The sequence below is a fragment of the Rutidosis leptorrhynchoides genome, chromosome 5, assembly GCF_046630445.1.
Source record: "Rutidosis leptorrhynchoides isolate AG116_Rl617_1_P2 chromosome 5, CSIRO_AGI_Rlap_v1, whole genome shotgun sequence".
Taxonomy (NCBI): domain Eukaryota; kingdom Viridiplantae; phylum Streptophyta; class Magnoliopsida; order Asterales; family Asteraceae; genus Rutidosis; species Rutidosis leptorrhynchoides.
The window spans coordinates 358,423,404-358,433,842 of record NC_092337.1 but is presented as its reverse complement, the minus strand read 5'-3'; positions in this window follow the sequence as shown (position 1 = coordinate 358,433,842).

The window sequence follows — 10,439 nt, the reverse complement described above, 5'->3', positions numbered from 1 at the left end:
ATTCGACTCTTCATTATTATTAAGTGAGTCGATGGGATTTATACTAGAGGTAGACACCTATCACATAATATCAAACACATTAAGAGATTAATATATCACATAATATTTACATGTTAACAATATGTAGTTTCCAACAAAAAGTGTTAAGCAATCGTTTTTAAAGAAAACACGGTTGAAGTCCAGAAACACTAATGCATCCTAACAAACTCGATAAGCCACACTAATGCAATTTCTGGTTCTCTAAGACCAACGCTCGGATACCAACTGAAATGTCCCGTTTATATCGATTATAAACATTTCATATTAATTGATTTCGTTGCGAGGTTTTGACCTCTATATGAGATGTTTTTCAAAGACTGCATTTGATTTTTAAAAACAAACCATAACCTTTATTTTATCGATAAGGGTTTAGAAACATTACGAAGATTATCAAATAATGATAATCTAAAATATAGCGTTCTCACACGACCATTACATAATGGTTTACAATAATATTACACAACAACTTAAGTCTTCAAATACAGTTTTTAAACAATATTATACAAGCATGCAGATGTGATGACCCGGGAATTTCTGACCAAATTTAAACTTAATCTTATATGATTTCGACACGATAAGCAATGTATGTAATGTTGAGTCTAGAAGATTTCGAAATGATGTTCATATATTCAATTGACCTTCGACTACTCTCGACGATTCACGAACAATTAATTGTAAATAGATATGTGTGTATGTATATATATATAATAATTCAAAATATAAATTGAAGTATTATATGTTGTTGTTATTAAAAATTAATAAAATAAAAATAGGATATTATAATAATTATTATTTAAAATATATCTCTATATATAAATAAAGTATATTAAAAATAAATATTAAATAATTGTAATACTCGTTTGATGTTTCGAGTAATATTAAAAAAGTAAATTCAAACTTATGTAATTTTAAAATAAACAGTGAGACAAAAATTAGTTCTATAAATTTTAGGCTTATTAAAAATGTATTTAGGAACTATTTGTTAAGTTTTAACACTTTTTATATTTTACCCATAAATGAGAGGGACAGTTGATGTAATTTTTATTTATTAATTTAATGACTGAATTTTATACCATAATGACCAAAATAAATATATATAATTAATTAAAAATATGGGATTTTCCTAAACACTTTTATCCGTCACTCATTTCGCACGATACACAGTCCGTGAATTATGTCGGTAGATAGAACCAAAAGGTAAGGCTGCTCTACTGTGCTTATGATTGAAATTAAATTCGATTATTGTGTTTGTTGAAAATTCTTCACACTATAATATTATATACATATACATATAATATATACATATAATATATATCTATATTTGATACATGTGCTTTTACATACTCACTAAGACTTTAAGCAACAACTTTGATTTTTAACTCTTCCAATCATTCCATCAATATTATTTTAGATCTATAATTAAAACCTCTCACCAACCAAATACATAGAGATTCATGATGAAACCACACACCACCGTTACTTTGTCTTCCTCTTAAACTCACGACTAGACCACCACCATTCTCCACCTTCCACTCAAACTCCATCATCGACTCTACCTCTCTCCATTCTCTCCTTTACTTCCATTTCAAAAACCCACTACAACACACCAATGATTTTACTATTACGCTGCAGTTACTTTCAGTTTTCTGATTAATACACACCTGTATGATTACAACACCTGTCCACCGTAAAAACCATCACCAAATCGCCATCTTTTGTTACTGTTTTCATCACCATAAGTCTACCACCACTGCTACAGTTTCTTTGTTCCTGTTCGCCACCCAAAACCGCCCATGTTACTGCTATATCGTTGTTGCTGCAACCATTTTCTATTATTGAAGTTCCTTTGCTTCTATTACTAAAAATAAATGGCGATGAAGAAGATATTAAACCATGATTTTCGGTAATATAAATTAAGGAATATTTTATCCTCATGAGCTGTAAAGGTGTTGATATACATGAATATTAAACGCATACTTCTTGTGATCAATTAGTTCGAGGCCCCTACCTCAATTATCACTATATTTAAAATGAAGCATTACTGCCATGAGAAATTCATAACCATAAAGCTTCTTTTAAATTTCGGCCGAGACTTTATTATTTTTTTTCTGATGGGGCGTATATTTTTTATTTGTGCCGGACTAATAACAACTACGGTAATTGAAAAGTTTTATGGCTTATGATGTCGATGGAAGGATGAGGAAGGAGGGTGATGATATTATAATGATGCTCACGAAGATGATGATGTGGTGATGTCACCTTGAGAAAACGATGATGATGATAGAAAGTTGATGAAGATGATGAGTGGTGATTTCATGTAGATGACGATGGTGGATGATGTGATGATCAACGATGATATCGATGATGAATGAAGAAGACGACGGCTATTGGTGATGAAATGAAACAAGGTGATGAAGATGATGACATAGGTTATGATGATGATGAAGGAAGAAGATTAGTAATAGTGAGGGGTGGGGAAATAACACAGATTAACACGGGTTATATATATATATATATATATATATATATATATATATATATATATATATATATATATATATATATATATATATATATATATATATATATATATATGGTTTTGATATATTTCAGAAAAGCGAAACAGATTGAATGGTTTGAGGTGTGTGTCTGTTTCCGAGAGGTCTCGGGTTTGATTCTAAGCCATGACACATTTTTTTAATTCGTTTGGGCCGCCATTTCACTAATTCTAATTTGGGCCGTGTGTAATTATTGTTCATGTTGGGCCGTACTGATTCTGTTGGGCCGTATTTGTTTAGTCGGGCCGAGATTGGGGATAAAATAAAATGATATGAGTAATCTTAGAAAAGCTATATTGGATGAACGGTATTTGTGTTTGTTGGGGTTTCTAGAGGTCGCGGGTTCGAGTCTCGTTTGGGATATTTCTTTTTAGAAAAAGCTTGGAGAGGGTATACACTTTTATTTCTACCATTATTATTATTAGTTATTATTATGTTTATTATCGTTATTATTGTGATTATTACTTTTATTATTATTTACTACAAAAATTATCATTATAGTTCAAATTATAAAGATGATTATTTTTATTGAAAGTAATATTTTTATTATCATATTCCTTAAAAATTAACATTTTTATTAGGATTATTATTATTACCAATATTATTTTTATTATTATTATCATACGTATTAGTATTATTTTTAGTAGTATTATTATCATTATAGTTATTTATTAATATAAATATTAGTATTATTATTATTAGTAAAACCATTATCTTTATAGTTATTATTACTAGTATTTATTATTATTAAAAGTATCATTTTTATATAAATTACCATTTTTATTATTATAACTATTATTATTATTATAGGAAACCACTTTTATTTATTATTATTAATATTATTTTATCGAATGACTATTAGTTATATAAAAACCATATTTACTACATATAACATAACTATATTAATATTTTTATAATAAATACTAATTATTTAACTAGAGTAAATAAAGTAAATATATCTAACTAAATTATTAATAAAACCTAAAAATTATTAAAAATAATAATTATGTCACTAAGAATAATATATAAACTTGTTCGATTACAATTACATGTGTTAATATACATAATTGATATAGGTTCGTGAATCCGAGGCCAACCCTACACTTGTTCAATGTCGTTCTATGTATTTTTACTACAAAATATATTAGGTGAGTTTCATTAATCCCTTTTTAAATACTTTTGCAATATATATTTTTGGGACTGAGAATACATGCGCAACTTTTATAACTGTTTTATGAAATAGACACAAGTAATCGAAACTACATTGTATGGTTGAATGATCGAAATCGAATATGCCCCTTTTTATTAAGTCTGGTAATCTAAGAATTAGGGAACAGACACCCTAATTGACGTGAATCCTAAAGATAGATCAATCGGGCCCAACAAGCCCCATCCAAAGTACCGGATACTTTAGTACTTCGAAATTTATATCATGTTCGAAGGAGGATCCCGGAATGATGGGGATATTCTTATATATGCATATTGTTAATGTCGGTTACCAGGTGTTCAATCCATATGAATGATTTTTATCTTTATGTATGGGATGTGTATTGAAATATGAAATCTTGTGGTCTATTAAAATATTGAAATGATTGTTATGATAAACTAATGAACTCACCAACCTTTTGGTTGACACTTTAAAGCATGTTTATTCTCGGGTACGAAAGAAATCTTCCGCAGTGCATTTGCTCATTCTAGAAATATTACTTGGAGTCATTCATGGTCTATTTCAAAAGATGTTGCATTCGAGTCGATGAGTTCATTAAGATTATTATTTAATCAATTATAGTATGATATGTTATGAAATGGCATGCATGTCGTCAACTTTAGATGTAATGAAAGTTTATCTTTTCAAAACGAATGCAATGTTTGTAAAGTGTAGCATATATAGGTCAAGTACCTCGCGATGTAATCAACTGTTGTGAATCGTTTATAATCGATATGGACTTTATCCGGATGGATTAGGACGGGTCTTCACAGTTGGTATCAGAGCGGTGGTCTTAGCGAACCATGTCTGCATTAGTGTGTCTAACTGATAAGTCGTTAGGATGCATTAGTGAGTCTGGACTTCGACCGTGTCTGCATGTCAAAAGTTTTGCTTATCATTTTGTGTCAAAAATTACCTGCTTATCATTCTTAGAGAATCACTTGCTTATCATTCTTAGTCTAGACACGTTTTACTGCATTGACTGCATGAATAGTGTATAGACAAAATTCATATCTTAGCGTATCTGTTACTGTAACTTTGCCTGACAACTTCCGTAGATTCCTCCGTAACTTATGGGATTTTAGTATTTTATATGCATATGTAAATTATGTATTACAGGGTACTAATCTACATCCTATAATCTATTTCTTATCGAAAATCCTCCATCTGATCGTACGAGATGAATCCTGCAACCAGTTTGAGTCCCTCAGATTCCGATAGCTATTCCGATAGTTATTCCGACAGCTATTCCGACATAGATGTTCACCTAAGCTCCAAAAACAGCGTCATCGACATGAATCAACTAATCAGCCATTATCAATTCATCTGATGGGTTCGTAGTCGACTTAATTAATGGAAACGCGCAGAAGGCAATCTCTTCCACCAACCAGATTCACCTCTTGGTGAAGAATCTGAAGCACTTACCGGCGAACCAATCCGAAACATCATTTTCACTCTCATCTCCTGAATAGCTCGTAAAGATTACGAAATATCCACAATTCTAAACCTTATTCATCCGCTCGTTCCGACCGACAATCATCCTGGAGTAATAAGTCAACGAACTTCGCGCTCGAATAATCAATTTGGAGAATATGGTGCAAAATGTACCAGCTTCAGCAACATCACCGGCATCAACAGTACCATCAGTAACAACACCAGTACCATCAACAATCCATGCCTCGACATCTTATTCTGTACCTCGAATATAATTATTGTTCTATGAATCGTTCTACATCATTTATCTTCGTTCGAAATGGCGATTATGTAATCTCTAATGTTTTAGAGATTATATATTCTTGTTCTAACGATAAATCAAATGAGTTTAATATCATATTGACTCATTAAATCCATGATTACATCTGAAGAAAATATATATGTATATATGTTTTCATAAAGATTGTAATTAAAAATTCTTTTTTACAAACTGTTAATGGTGAAAATATTTTAACGGGTAGGTAATACCCGAGGAATATTTAAATTTCATATTAATAAGTTACACTGTATATTCTTCGAATCTGATTCCACAGTTATTCACTATCCTACTTACATCCACCGGTATCCGTATCAGTTCACCGCAGAGTAACCATTTTCATTAAATTTTAAATTTGGATTTTGACCTATCAGAATCCAACAAGTGGCATAATGAAGAAAACATTTGATAAAATAAAATTTGTTAGAAACAGACTAATTAACTATGAGAAATTTTGTTAAGAATCAACGCTAACAAAATCCTAGCTAACTGTTCCTAGCTAACTGTTAATTCCGTATTACATTTTATTTTATCGCAATTTATTTATCGCAATTTAATCATCGCAATTTATTTATCGCAGTTTATTTATCGCAATTTATATTCTCGCAATTTTATTTATCGTCATTTAAATTCTGTTATTTATTTTATGCACTTTAAATATCGGGACACGTATACAACATTTTGACATATCATATCGACCCATCTATATATATTATTTGGAATAACCATAGACACTCTATATGCAGTAATGCGGGAGTTAGCTATACAGGGTTGAGGTTGATTCTATAATAATATATATACTTTGAGTTGTGATCGAGTCTGAGATGTATACGGGTCACGATACGTATTAATTAATTTGAATATTATATATTAAACTATATATGAATTATTGGACTGTTACTGTGGACTATCAACTGTGGACTACCAATACTGGACAATTAAAATGAATTAAAAGATTGATTATAACATATGAAACTAAACAATTCTTCAAGTTTGCCACTTGATATCATTTTAAACCACATCCGTATCATCACGATTACAATCTGCGTTCAAACCTTTCATGATTCTTGAAAACACCTCAATCGATAGGATGAATCAACCGCACTTCATCTACGAAAGTAAAGATTTATGCATATAGTTATGCACCTGAGAAACTCTCGACAACTGAGTAAAAGTTTAACACGTAGCCGCGTCAGATCCTTTGGCATTTATTAGCAAAAATAACTTTGCGATACCTTTTCAGATTAGCTAATTTTGTCACAGCTCCAACAAGACAACTTTAACTTCTATTCGAATTAGCCTTATTATAACCTCGATATATAAGTTTGCCTGTCGTCATCGGTACCGGAGAACCATTTATATTTCACCACATTAGCAGTAAAATTACCAGCAACTTCAATGAATTTGGACTTTCCAAAAAAAAATCACTATATTCATTGAAACCCCATCTTGTATTCATCTATACCCTGTAACAATAATTGCCATACCAATTACCGGGAATCAGCAATCAGTATTTCGAATCTCGTAGCATTTCTACATCAATAGTTATATGTATACATATAACAATTATCTTCTAGAATTACGATCTTCAATTCTGAAATTTTGAAAAGGCACCCAGTTTACGAATCGATACTCTGAATGTTGAAAAAGCTGAATGAAGTAGCAGAAACTATAGGCAACCATAAACGACCTTAGACGTCGGAAGTTTGATGATAAAGAATAATATGTTAAAAAAAAACAAAAACTCAGAAACGTTGAAACTGGAAAACGGATAGAGTTAACCATGAAGGAGACCAAGGACAAATACAAGGACCAAACCCTATATTCAAAGGATTCAGGTAATTCAGGATCCATTGAAATCTTTAGAGAATATCTTGCTCCGAAGTCATGTTAAAATCTTGCGGAAAATCTCTCCATCAACCATCGAACTTAGAAATTCCAAAATATCATCATCAATATCTTCGATATTTCTGAGGATATTTTCATAAATATTCTCGTTCGAAATTATATACCTCCTCGTGCTTCCTATGTATCATTATATTGGAAACATTCAATAGAAAATTTAGTGCCGAAAAGCAAATTATGCGAAACTAGGAAGAAAGCCGTGAACAAATCACAAAGAATAAGTTTGACTTCAAAGAATCCAAATGATTCAATGTCTGCTAAAGTCTTTAGTGAATACCTTGCTCCTTACTCTAAACCCTTGCAGATAATAGTTTCTATCATCCTCTAATCTTAGATATTCCGAGATATTATCGTATCTTTCATTATAAATATCCTCCATATTTCTGGAGATATTTTTATAACTATTCTTATCGAAAATCATTAATCTCTTCGTGCTATCAGTATTACATCATATAGAAACTGTTAGTTTCTATATTCTGTAAACTTTCGAGCTTAAAATATGAATGTTATTGAAGTAATGTTGGGAACTGATGCATGAGATAGTATAATATAATGACACTTGATCAACGTGATTATATTACAGTAAGTCATGCTGAGTTTCTAAATGGAACATGATGATTCACAGATTATAACGTCATCGTGTGTCATGTTACATAACTCTTTCATTTTGATTAACTTCTGAACATATCAAGAAAATATATTCTTGATAGTTCTATTCTCATTGATTCTGGTAATTTGACAAATCAAATCGTGCTATAATGTTCTTTCTTGTTTAGAACATTAAATTCATTCAAAACTCCATATCTACGAATTCTGGATCATTAACAGAGTTGTCCAATCATAAAAAGAAGAAACGAAGGGACAAAGCTCCAAAAGAAATAGAAAATTGGAGTATAAATCGCAGCAAAATAGGAGAGAGCATTAACTGTGGATGACAATGATTATAGAAAACAGAAGCAGGGATTTCAAAATATAAGAGAAAATATAAAGCCCGATAACAACACGGAGGTTGCAAACCGTGGATATTAATACGAATAGCAATATAAAGACACGATATAATTAAGAATAGCATCATCCCAAGGTAATAATAGAAGTAAACAGATTCTTCTGGTGGAAGATTGAAAAGAAGGATGACAGGAATGATAATTAGGAAAATATCAAGGATTAGAACTGGATTAAGCATTTTCACAATCTTTTGGATGTATGAACTAAGAAAGAAAGTATGGAATGGTGAGAATAATAAAATGGAAGAGGTAAATTTATAATGTAAACATCTGACAGAGCAATCGAGATAGATGATCGCATTTAATTAAGGAGATCTTAATTTCCATAAATCCCGAAGAATCAGATCTTATAGATTTCCTAGATTTTCTTTAAATCCCTTGAATTCCGGAATTCAATCGAGACAACGTCAGAAGTTAAGACGAACCTTATTTTCTAAATTCAACCCTGGCTATGTCAAAAGTTAAGATTAATCTTTACTTTCCTATTTCACTCTTTGGTGATAACTTCATTCGTACTCTTCGAATAACCGAATTATTTTTATCCATATTACTCAATAATGATAAAACTCAATTTATCAACTCATATTCGTCATGAAAACATTTTTATTGTTATCCACGACCACCTCACTCAAATTTCGAGAAGAAATTTCTTTAACGGGTAGGTACTGTGAAGACCCGGGAATTTCTGACCAAATTTAAACTTAATCTTATATGATTTCGACACGATAAGCAATGTATGTAATGTTGAGTCTAGAAGATTTCGAAACGATGTTCATATATTCAATTGACCTTCGACTGCTCTCGACGATTCACGAACAATTAATTGTAAATAGATATGTGTGTATGTATATATAAATAATAATTCAAAATATAAATTGAAGTATTATATGTTGTTGTTATTAAAAATTAATAAAATAAAAATAGGATATTATAATAATTATTATTTAAACTATATCTCTATATATAAATAAAGTATATTAAAAATAAATATTAAATGATTGTAATACTCGTTTGATGTTTCGAGTAATATTAAGCAAGTAAATTCAAACTTATGTAATTTTAAAATAAACAGTGAGACAAAAATGAGTTCTATAAATTTTAGGCTTATTAAAAATGTATTTAGGAACTATTTGTTAAGTTTTAACACTTTTTATATTTTACCCATAAATGAGAGGGACGGTTGATGTAATTTTTATTTATTAATTTAATGACTGAATTTTATACCATAATGACCAAAATAAATAAATATAATTAATTAAAAATATGGGATTTTTCTAAACACTTTTATCCGTCACTCATTTAGCACGATACACAGTCCGTGAATTATGTCGGTAGATAGAACCAAAAGGTAAGGCTGCTCTACTATGCTTATGATTGAAATTAAATTCGATTATTGTGTTTGTTGAAAATTCTTCACACTATAATATTATATACATATACATATAATATATACATATAATATATATCTATATTTGATACACTAAGACTTTAAGCAACAACTTTGATTTTTAACTCTTCCAATCATTCCATCAATATTATTTTAGATCTATAATTAAAACCTCTCACCAACTAAATACATAGAGATTCATGATGAAACCACACACCACCGTTACTTTGTCTTCCTCTTAAACTCACGACTAGACCACCACCATTCTCCACCTTCCACTCAAACTCCATCATCGACTCTACCTCTCTCCTCTCTCTCCTTTACTTCTATTTCAAAAACCCACTACAGCACACCATTATTTTGCTATTACGCTGCAGTTACTTTCAGTTTTCTGATTACTACGCAACTGTATGATTACAACAACTGTCCACCGTAAAAACCATCACCAAATCGCCATCTTTTGTTACTGTTTTCATCACCATAAGTCTACCACCACTGCTACAGTTTCTTTGTTCCTGTTCGCCACCCAAAACCGCCCATGTTACTGCTATATCGTTGTTGCTGCAACCATTTTCTGTTATTGAAGTTC